The sequence below is a fragment of the Lutra lutra genome, chromosome 3, assembly GCF_902655055.1.
Source record: "Lutra lutra chromosome 3, mLutLut1.2, whole genome shotgun sequence".
Lineage (NCBI taxonomy): Eukaryota > Metazoa > Chordata > Mammalia > Carnivora > Mustelidae > Lutra > Lutra lutra.
The window spans coordinates 67,820,538-67,833,241 of record NC_062280.1 but is presented as its reverse complement, the minus strand read 5'-3'; the positions used below and the strand labels follow the sequence as shown (position 1 = coordinate 67,833,241).

At 41.9% G+C, this 12,704-nt stretch overlaps 1 protein-coding gene across 1 annotated transcript in view; it reads right to left on the bottom strand.

Moving 5' to 3' along the window:
• MYO3B (myosin IIIB) overlaps nt 1-12,704 on the bottom strand; it is a 239,097-nt gene that overhangs the window by 25,594 nt on the left and 200,799 nt on the right. The window lies entirely within an intron of this gene.

Below are 12,704 nucleotides of genomic sequence, written 5' to 3'. Positions count from 1 at the left end.
ATGACCTGAGCCACAGGCAGAGGCTTTAACCCACTGAGCCACCCAGGTGCCCCAACACAATGAAAATTTAAAAACAAGCTGGGACTCAATTTCTAAGGTCATTCTAAAATAATCTGTATAAAGAGGTGGCAGTCGGGGCACCTGGGTGGCTCAGTGGTTAAAGCCTCTGCCTTCAGCTCAGGTCATGATCTCGGGGTCCTGGGATCGAGTCCCGCATTGGGCTCTCTGCTCAGCGGGGAGCCTGCCTCCTCCTCCTCTCTCTCTCTGCCTGCCTCTCTGCCTACTCATGATCTGTCTGTCAAATTAAAAAAAAAAAAAAATCTTTAAAAAAAAAAAAGAGGTGGCAGTCATAAATGTCACATAGAGCATATACATGATCACTAACTTTGGCTTACATTATTAACTTACTTCTCTCTTTTTTGCCTTTTAGATTTTTGGACGTCCCTCCTCCTTAATTGTAATACATAAGAAAGAAAATATGTTTAAAGTACAGAATTTTATTTCTTTTGATCATAGATTGTTAGACTTACAGAACAAAGAAAACTTACAATGTGATCCTTAAGATGTATTACAATACTAATTTAGAATGAGCTGTTATTCTCACAGTAAGAATCACTAATATAATATAGTTGAATTCAAGAGAGGAATTTGCATTCCAGCTCATTACTGTGTGGTTCTAACATTAATCTTCAGAATACCTTTAGTTCTGATTACAAGGCAGCCAGTGCAAGGAAAAGGACTCAGGCTTGTATCTGTTTTTAGATGGTGAATGTACTTTCCTGATATTGTTAAGGATGAATAGTAGCTAAAATTATCCTCATGAAGCTTTTGGTAAGGTTCTAGATGCCTGGGCTAGGGAAAAAGTAATGGGAACAATCTAGGACTCTGTACTATCTCAGATTTAGGGTCACGTGATGGGGGGCTCAGATGACACTGGCTGCTGACTCAGGGAGTAGACATCATGTAGAGAAGAAATCAAGGTGATTACAGACCAGCAGAAATGTGCAGTTCTGAGCATCAAATCTCAATCATTTTTTTGTCCTTAACTTTGGATAAATTTACATTCATTATTGGCTAGCCTATCAGAGATAGTGTTTTACTTAAAGCTCTAGTCACAGAGTTTATTTTATTTTTATTTTTTAATTTTTTTTATTTTTTTATTTTATTTTTTTTTTAAGATTTTATTTATTTATTTGACAGAGATCACAAGTAGGCAGAGAGACAGGCAGAGAGAGAGGGGAAAGCAGGCTCCCCACTGAGCAGAGAGCCCGACGCGGGGCCCGATCCCAGGACCCTGGAATCATGACCTGAGCTAGAGGCAGAGGCTTAACCACTGAGCAACCCAGGTGCTCCACAAAGAACAGAGTTTAAAAAGAGACATACAGATCCCCAGAGAGAGAACACTGTGGTCATAAGACATGGACAAATCCTGTTCTTAAGGTTCTGTAGTTGGGCTCATGCTAATTTTGACAGTTCTCCTGAAAGCTTTTAGTTTTTTTTAGGTATATAAGGGTGACAATGTGAACGTGACTTTTAAATCATGGAAACCCAGTACTGATTAGAGTTATGGGTCTCTGGGAATGGATATGAAGGGTTTCTTTTAAATAGGTAAAAATAACCAAACTTGATGTCTACTGCCCAATCTCACACTAAAACTTCATAAAAGATTTGTACCTTGGTTTGGTATGGAAAATTGTTAGTACTAACTTACTCAAGTTCACTTATCTCTGAGAAGCAGAGAGTAGAACCCAGGATTCAATTGGCAACAAAGCCCATGCCCGTTTCGTTATGGCCTATTGCTCCCCTACACTTCACTGGTGAGACAGGGGGACTGGTAAGGGGATTGAAGAGAGTGGGGAAAGCTTGAAATAGATGCAGAATGGGATGGGAGTGGGTCCTGGTCTGGAACTAGTATTTGGGGAGCATTATAGGTCCAGCCAGTATTGGAGAGGATTATTTTGTGAAGGGCACAAAACTGCCCAGGTAGGATTTTCAACAACAATTCTTAGGAGTACAAGTGTAAAGCAGAGGAGGAAGGATTAATCTGGAGCTTGGATATTCCACATGGTGGATGGAAGGACCTAAAGTTTGTCAGAGTAACTGAATTCTAGTCTAGAGTGAAGGCAGGTAGAAGGCAAGCCAGCAGAGCTTGGAAGGCAATGGAAGAACAGCTGAGACAGGGGTGAGAGAGCTGGAAAGAGAGGCTGTGTTCCTATGGGGAGCAGCCCTTGATGGGTCAATGTAGCCATTGAGGTAGATGCCTGGGTAGAAAAGAGATGAAGGTCACTGGTGTGAAAGGGTAGGGAGCAGTAAAGTTTAGGAGTTGGACAGATTGTATGGCTGTGAAAAAATCTCTCTAGTTGGTGGTGAGATTTGGGAACAGAGAAGATGATAAATTAAATACCCAAATGCTCACTGAATGTGAAGTGACCAGGATAAGGTCAGCAAACAACCGGAACAGAGGGTGATCAAAGGAGATACAGATAGCAATGGCAAGTTAGCAGGATGTGAATTTTACCCCTGACCCCTCCCCCACCCCAAGGTCCTGCTCATGGGGCTCCACTCAAGACTTCATGGGAAATGGTGGCCAGTAGAAGCGGTAAGTCAGAGGAGAGGAAACCCAGAAAACAGTGGATAAGCAATGACACCATGGGGCGACTAGAGTGCCTTGCGTTTTGAGGAGTAGCCAGTGGTGACCAGCATTCAAGGCAGGCTGGAGAAAGTTAGCCTAAGGTCTCAAATGGAATAACCTTTGTTGGGAAGTTTCATCAGTGCCAGTGGGAACCGGTAGTCATGGAAGCTAAGCGCCAGCAGGCTGAATGGTTTGGGACTCAACACCACTGATTGGTGCAAGGTTATTTTCATGCTCCTGAAAGGCAAATCCTGAATATGGGAGAGAGATTAATAATGATTAATTTATTGTTGGTAGGCCAGTTTGTGGGAGTTTGAAAAAAAAATGGGGGTGAGGGCAGAAGAAAAAGAGAGGAGAAGCACCAAAGTCCAGGTGGATGGAGAGAGGGGCTGGACAATGGCCCTCTCTTTCCCATTACCAGATTAATTTCTGGCCCCTGGTGTGAGGTGGGCCCCTGGTCCCAACTGCTCTGCGGGACCTTTTTTTTGGTAAAGTGAGAAGGAAGACATCAGGGGCTCATGTCATGCTCTGCTAAGAAAGGGTTGTTGGATGTCCTTAAGCATTATGGAATTGAACAAGACCTCTTGCTGATTTCATAAACACAGTGTCTTCCTTGTCAGCGGTGCCTGCCGCAAGCCTTGGCACAGTGGGATGAACCCAAATACCAATGGTCATGCTACATCAGAACCGTGACTCCCTGCTAACCCCTGGCACCGCTGGTGAGGGTAAACATGTCTTTTTCTCCCTGAAGGTGAAATCTGTCCCTTATTGCTTACTCAATTTTATTCAGGGTCTATTCTGTGCCAGGCCTTGGGGATGGGGCAGTGAACAAAGATCTCTGCCCTCAAAGAACTCACCAGTTGGTAGGGGAGAAACATAAAGAATAAGTGTAGGGGTGCCTGGGCAGCTCAGTGGGTTAATCCTCTGCCTTCGGCTCAGGTCATGATCTCAGGGTCCTGGGATCAAGCCCTGCATGGGGCTTTCTGCTCAGCGGGGAGCCTGTGCTTCCCGCTCTCTCTCTGCCTGCCTCTCTGCCTACTTGAGATCTCTCTCTCTGTGTCAAATAAATAAATAAATAAAATCTTCAAAAATAAAAAAGAATAAGTGTAATGAATTGTATGGTATATGCTAGAAAGTTATGAAGATTATTAACAAGAACAACAACAATAAGATAATAGGGGAGGGCACAATGAGTAGCCCATTGTCCTTAAGGTCCTGAGCACTGGTGCTGCTGGGCTTCCTTCCCCAAGGTCTGATGACACCCCCACAAACCCTCAGATGCAAATACATACCACAGGTGACCCTTTCTCCACCAGGCTTCACCTAGCCAGTCATATGTTCCTCCTTGTAAAATTTTTGGTTCGTGGGGGGCTGGACCAAAGTGGTGGACCAGGTGACAGAGAAGAGGATGCCTTGGCATCTGGGCTACCTGGTAGAAGTGGAGCTTTGTAGGGAAGAGGTGGCTCAGTACAGGCTCTCTTTCGTGTCTAAGTGTCCAGGGAAGGTTTTACCCAGGAACCCACTGCTGCTCCATGGGTGGGACTCAGTGCCCATGAGACCAGCCTGGGGATCCACTAGGTTGCTAACCACATCACGTTTTTCTGTTCTTCAAGATCTCTTGAGCCAACGAGGAAATGAGATTCACAAAAATCAATTCATGAAATTTGAAATGTGTACATTTTGATGGAAGTCCACAGAGGAAGCAAAGAAAATACATAAGCCCCTCACTGAAGCTACAGGGAAGGAGAATCTGACATTTCCTACAAATAAGGGAAGGTATATAGAAGTTAATCGTGCTATACCCAAGGTTACTGTTTTCAAAGATTTATAAGAGATTATTGCTGTTCTCTTTAGTGTGCCTTTTTCTATTTATTTTATTGGATGCAATAGTAGGAGGCTTTTGAATTCTGCCTCCTCCTACCCCATCCCTAGGAATGGAGCTGAGCCTCAGAGAGGAAATATGAACTACTCTTTTTAAATTTATTATTATTTTTAAAAGATTTTATTTATCCAATTATTTGACACAGAGAGAGAGAGAGAGAGGGAGAGAGAGAACAAGCAAGGGGAGCAACAGAGGTAAAGGGAGAAGCAGGCTCCCTTCTGAGCAAGGATCCCAATGCAGGACTTTATCCCAGGAGATTTCAGGACCCCAGGATCATGACCTGAGCAGAAGGCAGACACTTAACCAAGTGAGCCACCCAGGCATCCCTGAACTACTCCTGATTCCATTTCTAATCTGTAGTATACTCATAGGTTTCAACGTCCTCGACACTCCCATTTTGTGCAAATACAGTTCTGCTCCAGTAAATGTTAGCTCCAGAGCTGGTTGTTGGAGATCCCATTTTGCTAAATGACTCTGGCCCTTCTCCTTAAAAAACAAACAAACAAACAATCAAACAAACAAAAAAGCATAATCAGGGGAGGAGTCAAGATGGCGGAGAAGTAGCAGGCTGAGACTACTTCAGGTAGCGGGAGATCAGCTAGATAGCTTATCTAAAGATTGCAAACACCTACAAATCCAACGGGAGATCGAAGAGAAGAAGAACAGCAACTCTAGAAACAGAAAATCAACCACTTTCTGAAAGGTAGGACTGGCGGAGAAGTGAATCCAAAGCGACGGGAAGATAGACCGCGGCTCCTGGCAAGCGGCGGAGCAACGGAGCACAAAATCGGGACTTTTAAAAGTCTGTTCCACTGAGGGACATCGCTCCAGAGGCTTAACCGGGGTGAAGCCCACCCAGGGTCAGCGTGGCCTCAGGTCCTGCAGGGTCACAGAAGGATCGGGGGTGTCTGAGTGTCGCAGAGCTTACAGGTATTAGAATGGGGAAGCCGGCTACAGAGACAGAGCCGAGGAGTAAGCTCTCAGCTCGGGGTTACCTTGAACCGATCGCAGGCTCGGTCAGCTCAGAGCGCGGCCAGAGGCCAGGACGACGGGAGTAATTGGGTGCTGTACTCTGAGGGTGCACTGAGGAGTGGGGCCACGGGTTCTCGGCTCCTCCTGGCCGGAGACCAGGAGGCCGCCATCTTCATTCCCGCCCTCCGGAACTCTACAGAAAGTGCTCAGGGAACAAAAGCTCCCGAAAGCGAACCCAAGCGGATTATTCAGACCGGCCCCGGGTAAGGACGGTGCAACTCCGCCTGGGGCAAAGACGCTTGAGAATCACTACAACAGGCCCCTCCCTCAGAAGACCAACAAGAAACCCAGCCAGGACCAAGTTCACCTACCAAGGAGTGTAGTTTCAATACCAAGGAGAGCAGCGGAATTCCAGAGGAGGAGAAAGCAAAGCACGGAACTCATGGCTTTCTCTCCATGATTCTTTAGCCTTGCAGTTAATTTAATTTTTTTTTCTTTTTCAATTTTTTTTTCTTCTTCTGCTAAATTTTTTTAACTTTTATCCTTTTCTTTTTTAACGTTTTTTAACTAGTTTATCTAATATATATATATTTTTTCCTTTTTATATTTTTTCTTTATTGGTTTTCTATTCTTAATTGTTCTTTTTTTTTTTTCTTTCTGAACCTCTTTTTATCCCCTTTCTCCCCCCTCACGATTTGGGATCTCTTCTGATTTGGCTAAAGCATATTTTCCTGGGGTTGTTGCCACCCTTTTAGTATTTTACTGGCTCCTTCATATACTCTTATCTGGACAAAATGACAAGGCGGAAAAATTCACAACAAAAAAAAGAACAAGAGGCAGTACCAAAGGCTAGGGACCTAATCAATACAGACATTGATAATATGTCAGATCCAGAGTTCAGAATGACGATTCTCAAGGTTCTAGCCGGGCTCGAAAAAGGCATGGAAGATATTAGAGAAACCCTCTCGGGAGATATAAAAGCCCTTCCTGGAGAAATAAAAGAACTAAAATCTAACCAAGTTGAAATCAAAAAAGCTATTAATGAGGTGCAAACAAAAATGGAGGCTCTCACTGCTAGGATAAATGAGGCAGAAGAAAGAATGAGCGATATAGAAGACCAAATGACAGAGAATAAAGAAGCTGAGCAAAAGAGGGACAAACAGTTACTGGACCACGAGGTAAGAATTCGAGAGATAAGTGACACCATAAGACGAAACAACATTAGAATAATTGGGATTCCAGAAGAAGAGGAAACAGAGAGGGGAGCAGAAGGTATATTGGAGAGAATTATTGGAGAGAATTTCCCCAATATGGCAAAGGGAACAAGCATCAAAATCCAGGAGGTTCAGAGAACCCCCCCTCAAAATCAATAAGAATAGGTCCACACCCCATCACCTAATAGTAAAATTTACAAGTCTTAGTGACAAAGAGAACATCCTGAAAGCAGCCCGGGAAAAGAAGTCTGTAACGTACAATGGTAAAAATATTAGATTGGCAGCAGACTTATCCACAGAGACCTGGCAGGCCAGAAAGAGCTGGCATGATATATTCAGAACACTAAACAAGAAAAACATGCAGCCAAGAATACTATATCCAGCTAGGCTATCATTAAAAATAGAAGGAGAGATTAAAAGCTTTCAGGACAAACAAAAACTGAAAGAATTTGCAAACACCAAACCAGCTCTACAGGAAATATTGAAAGGGGTCCTCTAAGCAAAGAGAGACCCTAAAAGAAGTAGATCAGAAAGAAACAGAGACAATATACAATAACAGTCACCTTATAGGCAATACACTGGCACTAAATTCATATCTCTCAATACTTACCCTGAATGTTAATGGGCTAAATGCCCCAATCAAAAGACACAGGGTATCAGAATGGATAAAAAAAACAAAACCGATCTATATGTTGCCTACAAGAAACTCATCTTAAACCCGAAGACACCTCCAGATTTAGAGTGAGGGGGTGGAAAAGAATTTACCATGCTAATGGACATCAGAAGAAAGCAGGAGTGGCAATCCTTATATCAGATCAATTAGATTTTAAGCCAAGGACTATAATAAGAGATGAGGAAGGACACTATATCATACTCAAAGGAACTATCCAACAAGAAGATCTAACAATTTTAAACATCTATGCACCTAACGTGGGAGCAGCCAACTATATAAACCAATTAATAACAAAATCAAAGAAACACATCAACAATCATACAATAATAGTAGGGGACTTTAACACTCTCCTCACTGAAATGGACAGATCATCCAAGCAAAAGATCAACAAGGAAATAAAGACCTTAAATGACACACTGGACCAGATGGACATCACAGATATATTCAGAACATTTCATCCCAAAGCAACAGAATACACTTCTTCTCTAGTGCACATGATCCAGAATAGATCACATTCTTGGTCCTAAATCAGGTATCAACTGTTACCAAAAGATTGGAATCATTCCCTGCATATTTTCAGACTACAATGCTCTGAAGCTAGAACTCAATCACAAGAGGAAATTTGGAAAGAACCCAAATACATGGAGACTAAACAGCATCCTTCTAAAGAATGAACGGGTCAACCAGGAAATTAAAGAAGAATTGAAAAAATTCATAGAAACAAATGATAATGAAAACGGTTCAAAATCTGTGGGACACAACAAAGGCAGTCCTGAGAGGAAAATATATAGCGGTACAAGCCTTTCTCAAGAAACAAGAAAGGTCTCAGGTACACAACCTAACCCCACACCTAAAGGAGCTGGAGAAAGAACAAGAAAGAAACCCTAAACCCAGCAGGAGAAGAGAAATCATAAAGATCAGAGCAGAAATCAATGAAATAGAAACCAAAATAACAATAGAACAAATCAACGAAACCTGGAGCTGGTTCTTTGAAAGAATTAATAAGATTGATAAACCCCTGGCAAGACTTATCAAAAAGAAAAGAGAAAGGACCCAAATAAATAAAATCATGAATGAAAGAGGAGAGATCACAACGAACACCAAAGAAATACAGACAATTATAAGAACATACTATGAGCAACTCTATGCCAACAAATTTGACAATCTGGAAGAAATGGATGCATTCCTAGAGACATATAAACTACCACAACTGAACCAGGAAGAAATAGAAAGCCTGAACAGACCCATAACCAGTAAGGAGATTGAAACAGTCATCAAAAATCTCCAAACAAATAAAAGCTCAGGGCCAGACGGCTTCCCGGTGGAATTCTACCAAACATTTAAAGAAGAACTAATTCCTATTCTCCTGAAACTGTTCCAAAAAATAGAAATGGAAGGAAAACTTCCAAACTCATTTTATGAGGCCAGCATCACCTTGATCCCAAAACCAGACAAGGATCCCATCAAAAAAGAGAACTACAGACCAATATCCTTGATGAACACAGATGCAAAAATTCTCGCCAAAATACTAGCCAATAGGATTCAACAGTACATAAAAAGGATTATTCACCACGACCAAGTGGGATTTATTCCAGGGCTGCAAGTTTGGTTCAACACTGCAAATCAATCAATGTGATACAACACATTAATAAAAGAAAGAACAAGAACCGTATGATACTCTCCATAGATGCTGAAAAAGCATTTGACAAAGTACAGCATCCCTTCCTGATCAAAACTCTTCAAAGTGTAGGGATAGAGGGCACATACTTCAATATTATCAAAGCCATCTATGAAAAACCCACCGCAAATATCATTCTCAATGGAGAAAAACTGAAAGCTTTTCCGCTAAGGTCAGGAACACGGCAGGGATGTCCGTTATCACCACTGCTATTCAACATAGTACTAGAAGTCCTAGCCTCAGCAATCAGACAACAAAAGGAAATTAAAGGCATCCAAATCGGCAAAGAAGAAGTCAAACTATCACTCTTCGCAGATGATATGATACTATATGTGGAAAACCCAAAAGACTCCACTCCAAAACTGTTAGAACTTGTACAGGAATTCAGTAAAGTGTCAGGATATAAAATCAATGCACAGAAATCAGTTGCATTTCTCTACACCAACAACAAGACAGAAGAAAGAGAAATTAAGGAGTCCATCCCATTTACAATTGCACCCAAAACTATAAGATACCTAGGAATAAACCTAACCAAAGAGACTAAGAATCTGTACACAGAAAACTATAAAGTACTCATGAAAGAAATTGAGGAAGACACAAAGAAATGGAAAAATGTTCCATGCTCCTGGATTGGAAGAATAAATATTGTGAAAATGTCTATGCTACCTAAAGCAATCTACACATTTAATGCAATTCCTATCAAAATACCATCCATTTTTTTCAAAGAAATGGAACAAATAATCCTAAAATTTATATGGAACCAGAAAAGACCTCAAATAGCCAAAGCAATATTGAAAAAGAAAGCCAAAGTTGGTGGTATCACAATTCCAGACTTCAAGCTCTATTACAAAGCTGTCATCATCAAGACAGCATGGTACTGGCACAAAAACAGACACATAGATCAATGGAACAGAATAGACAGCCCAGAAATAGACCCTCAACTCTATGCTCAACTCATCTTCGACAAAGCAGGAAAGAATGTCCAATGGAAAAAAGACAGCCTCTTCAATAAATGGTGTTGGGAAAATTGGACAGCCACATGCAGAAAAATGAAATTGGATCATTTCCTTACACCACACACGAAAATAGACTCAAAATGGATGAAGGATCTCAATGTGAGAAAGGAATCCATCAAAATCCTTGAGGAGAACACAGGCAGCAACCTCTTTGACCTCAGCCACAGCAACATCTTCCTAGGTACATCGCCAAAGGCAAGGGAAGCAAGGGCAAAAATGAACTATTGGGATTTTATCAAGATCAAAAGCTTTTGCACAGCAAAGGAAACAGTTAACAAAACCAAAAGACAACTGACAGAATGGGAGAAGATATTTGCAAATGACATATCAGATAAAGGGCTAGGTTCCAAAATCTATAAAGAACTTAGCAAACTCAACACCCAAAGAACAAATAATCCAATCAAGAAATGGGCAGAGGACATGAACAGACATTTCTGCAAAGAAGACATCCAGATGGCCAACAGACACATGAAAAAGTGCTCCACATCACTCGGCATCAGGGAAATACAAATCAAAACCACCATGAGATATCACCTCACACCAGTCAGAATGGCTAAAATTAACAAGTCAGGAAATGACAGATGCTGGCGAGGATGCAGAGAAAGGGGAACCCTCCTACACTGTTGGTGGGAATGCAAGCTGGTGCAACCACTCTGGAAAACAGCATGGAGGTTCCTCAAAATGTTGAAAATAGAACTACCCTACAACCCAGCAATTGCACTGCTGGGTATTTACCCTAAAGATACAAACGTAGTGATCTGAAGGGGCATGTGCACCCGAATGTTTATAGCAGCAATGTCTACAATAGCCAAACTATGGAAAGAACCTAGATGTCCATCAACAGACGAATGGATAAAGAAGATGTGGTATATATACACAATGGAATACTATGCAGCCATCAAAAGAAATGAAATCTTGCCATTTGCGACGACGTGGATGGAACTAGAGGGCATCATGCTTAGCGAAATAAGTCAATCGGAGAAAGACAACTATCATATGATCTCCCTGATACGAGGGAGAGGAGATGCAACATAGGGGGTTAAGGGGGTAGGAGAAGAGTAAATGTAACAAGGTGGGATTGGGAGGGAGACAAACCATAAGTGACTCTTAATCTCACAAAACAAACTGAGGGTTGATGGGGGGAGGGGGGTTGGGACGGGGGGGTGGGGTTATGGACATTGGGGAGGGTATGTGCTATGGTGAGTGCTGTGAAGTGTGTAAAACTGGCAATTCACAGACCTGTGCCCCTGGGGATAAAAATATATTATATGTTTATAAAAAATAAAATTAAAAAAAAAAGCATAATCACTTAAGACATACCACTTGTTGATAGAAGCTTCCCTGAAGTAAGATTCCTCAAATGTGGGTTAAATGTCTATGTGGAGCTATGTAATTAATTTTGAGGCAGAATGTCTTTAATCAGCCAAATTTCTGTTTCATAAGGACCTAGGTGGTGCCTCATCTAGTTGCCAACAGGGTCAACCTGCTAATTCTCTCCATTCCAGAGCATGGTTGTTTGTAGTTCTGATGAATTTGCCATGCTGTTAGCTAGGGTTAATCTGCGATTCCTACATGAAGGTTAGGAAACTGCAAGCTAGGCTTATCCTCCTCCTAAAAGGCAAATAGACTCTTCGACACTTTCTGACCTCCCAGATCTGCAACTGCTTGCTTTGGAGACTTCAGTCTCTTTCCTGTGATAACACATCTTTGAAGAGTACATTTTCAGCTCTATATTCTTGTACTGAGAATTAGATAAACTAGCTTCACAATATATAAATTGTTCAATAATTGGAGCAGGCATCTCACATCAAAATATGCAATTCAGATTTTATCTACTACCCAAATGCAAAATTCTCAAGGGTGCTGAGTTATGAAATTATTCAAACACAGAAATTAGCATTTTAAAAAGTTCTCAGCTGATAGAAAAGTACTGTTCTCTGATACTTTTCCCCATGTGTAACTTAGCAAGTACTGGGTATTTAGAGCCAACACAAGCCATGAAGCAGAACAATACTTCAGGATGTAGCAGCAAGTAAGAATCAGCTACACTGAGGAACTGAGCACGATGAATAAAATGGAAATAAAACTCTCCAGGTGGACATTGTTTTGCCCTCTGATTTGATTCGAGAGCCTCCTCTTTACTGTGGGGACCATATTTGACATATTTGTATGTGGCTGATCCCCCCTCCTTTCCCTCTTCCCCAAGTTCAGGTTGAACTTGTAGCCCAGGCCTAGCCCAGCAGAATTTCCCTTTCCCATCCACAATGGTCCATTCGGGGGGTGGGCACGCAAACCAGGCAGGGCTAAAGTTCGTCTAAGAGACCTGAGATAGGGCACTGGAAGAGAGAGCGCCTTTGTCCTTCGGGATCCTGAGACAGGATCAGTGGTCAATTTGCCAACATTGAAAAATGACAGCCCAAAAGGGATAAGCAGCACTGAGAAAGGGAGACACAGGAGAGAGGGAGAGGCCTAATGCAATTGTTTGAATCCCAATAAATTACATTTCGAACTAAGCTAGTTTGAGATGGGTTTCTCGTTCTCATATCTAAATGAGTCCTTCCATAGTTTTTACGAACACGTAACTTACACCGTATTGCCCTTCCTGATAATCATTAGCTTTGACACTCCGCAACCGCA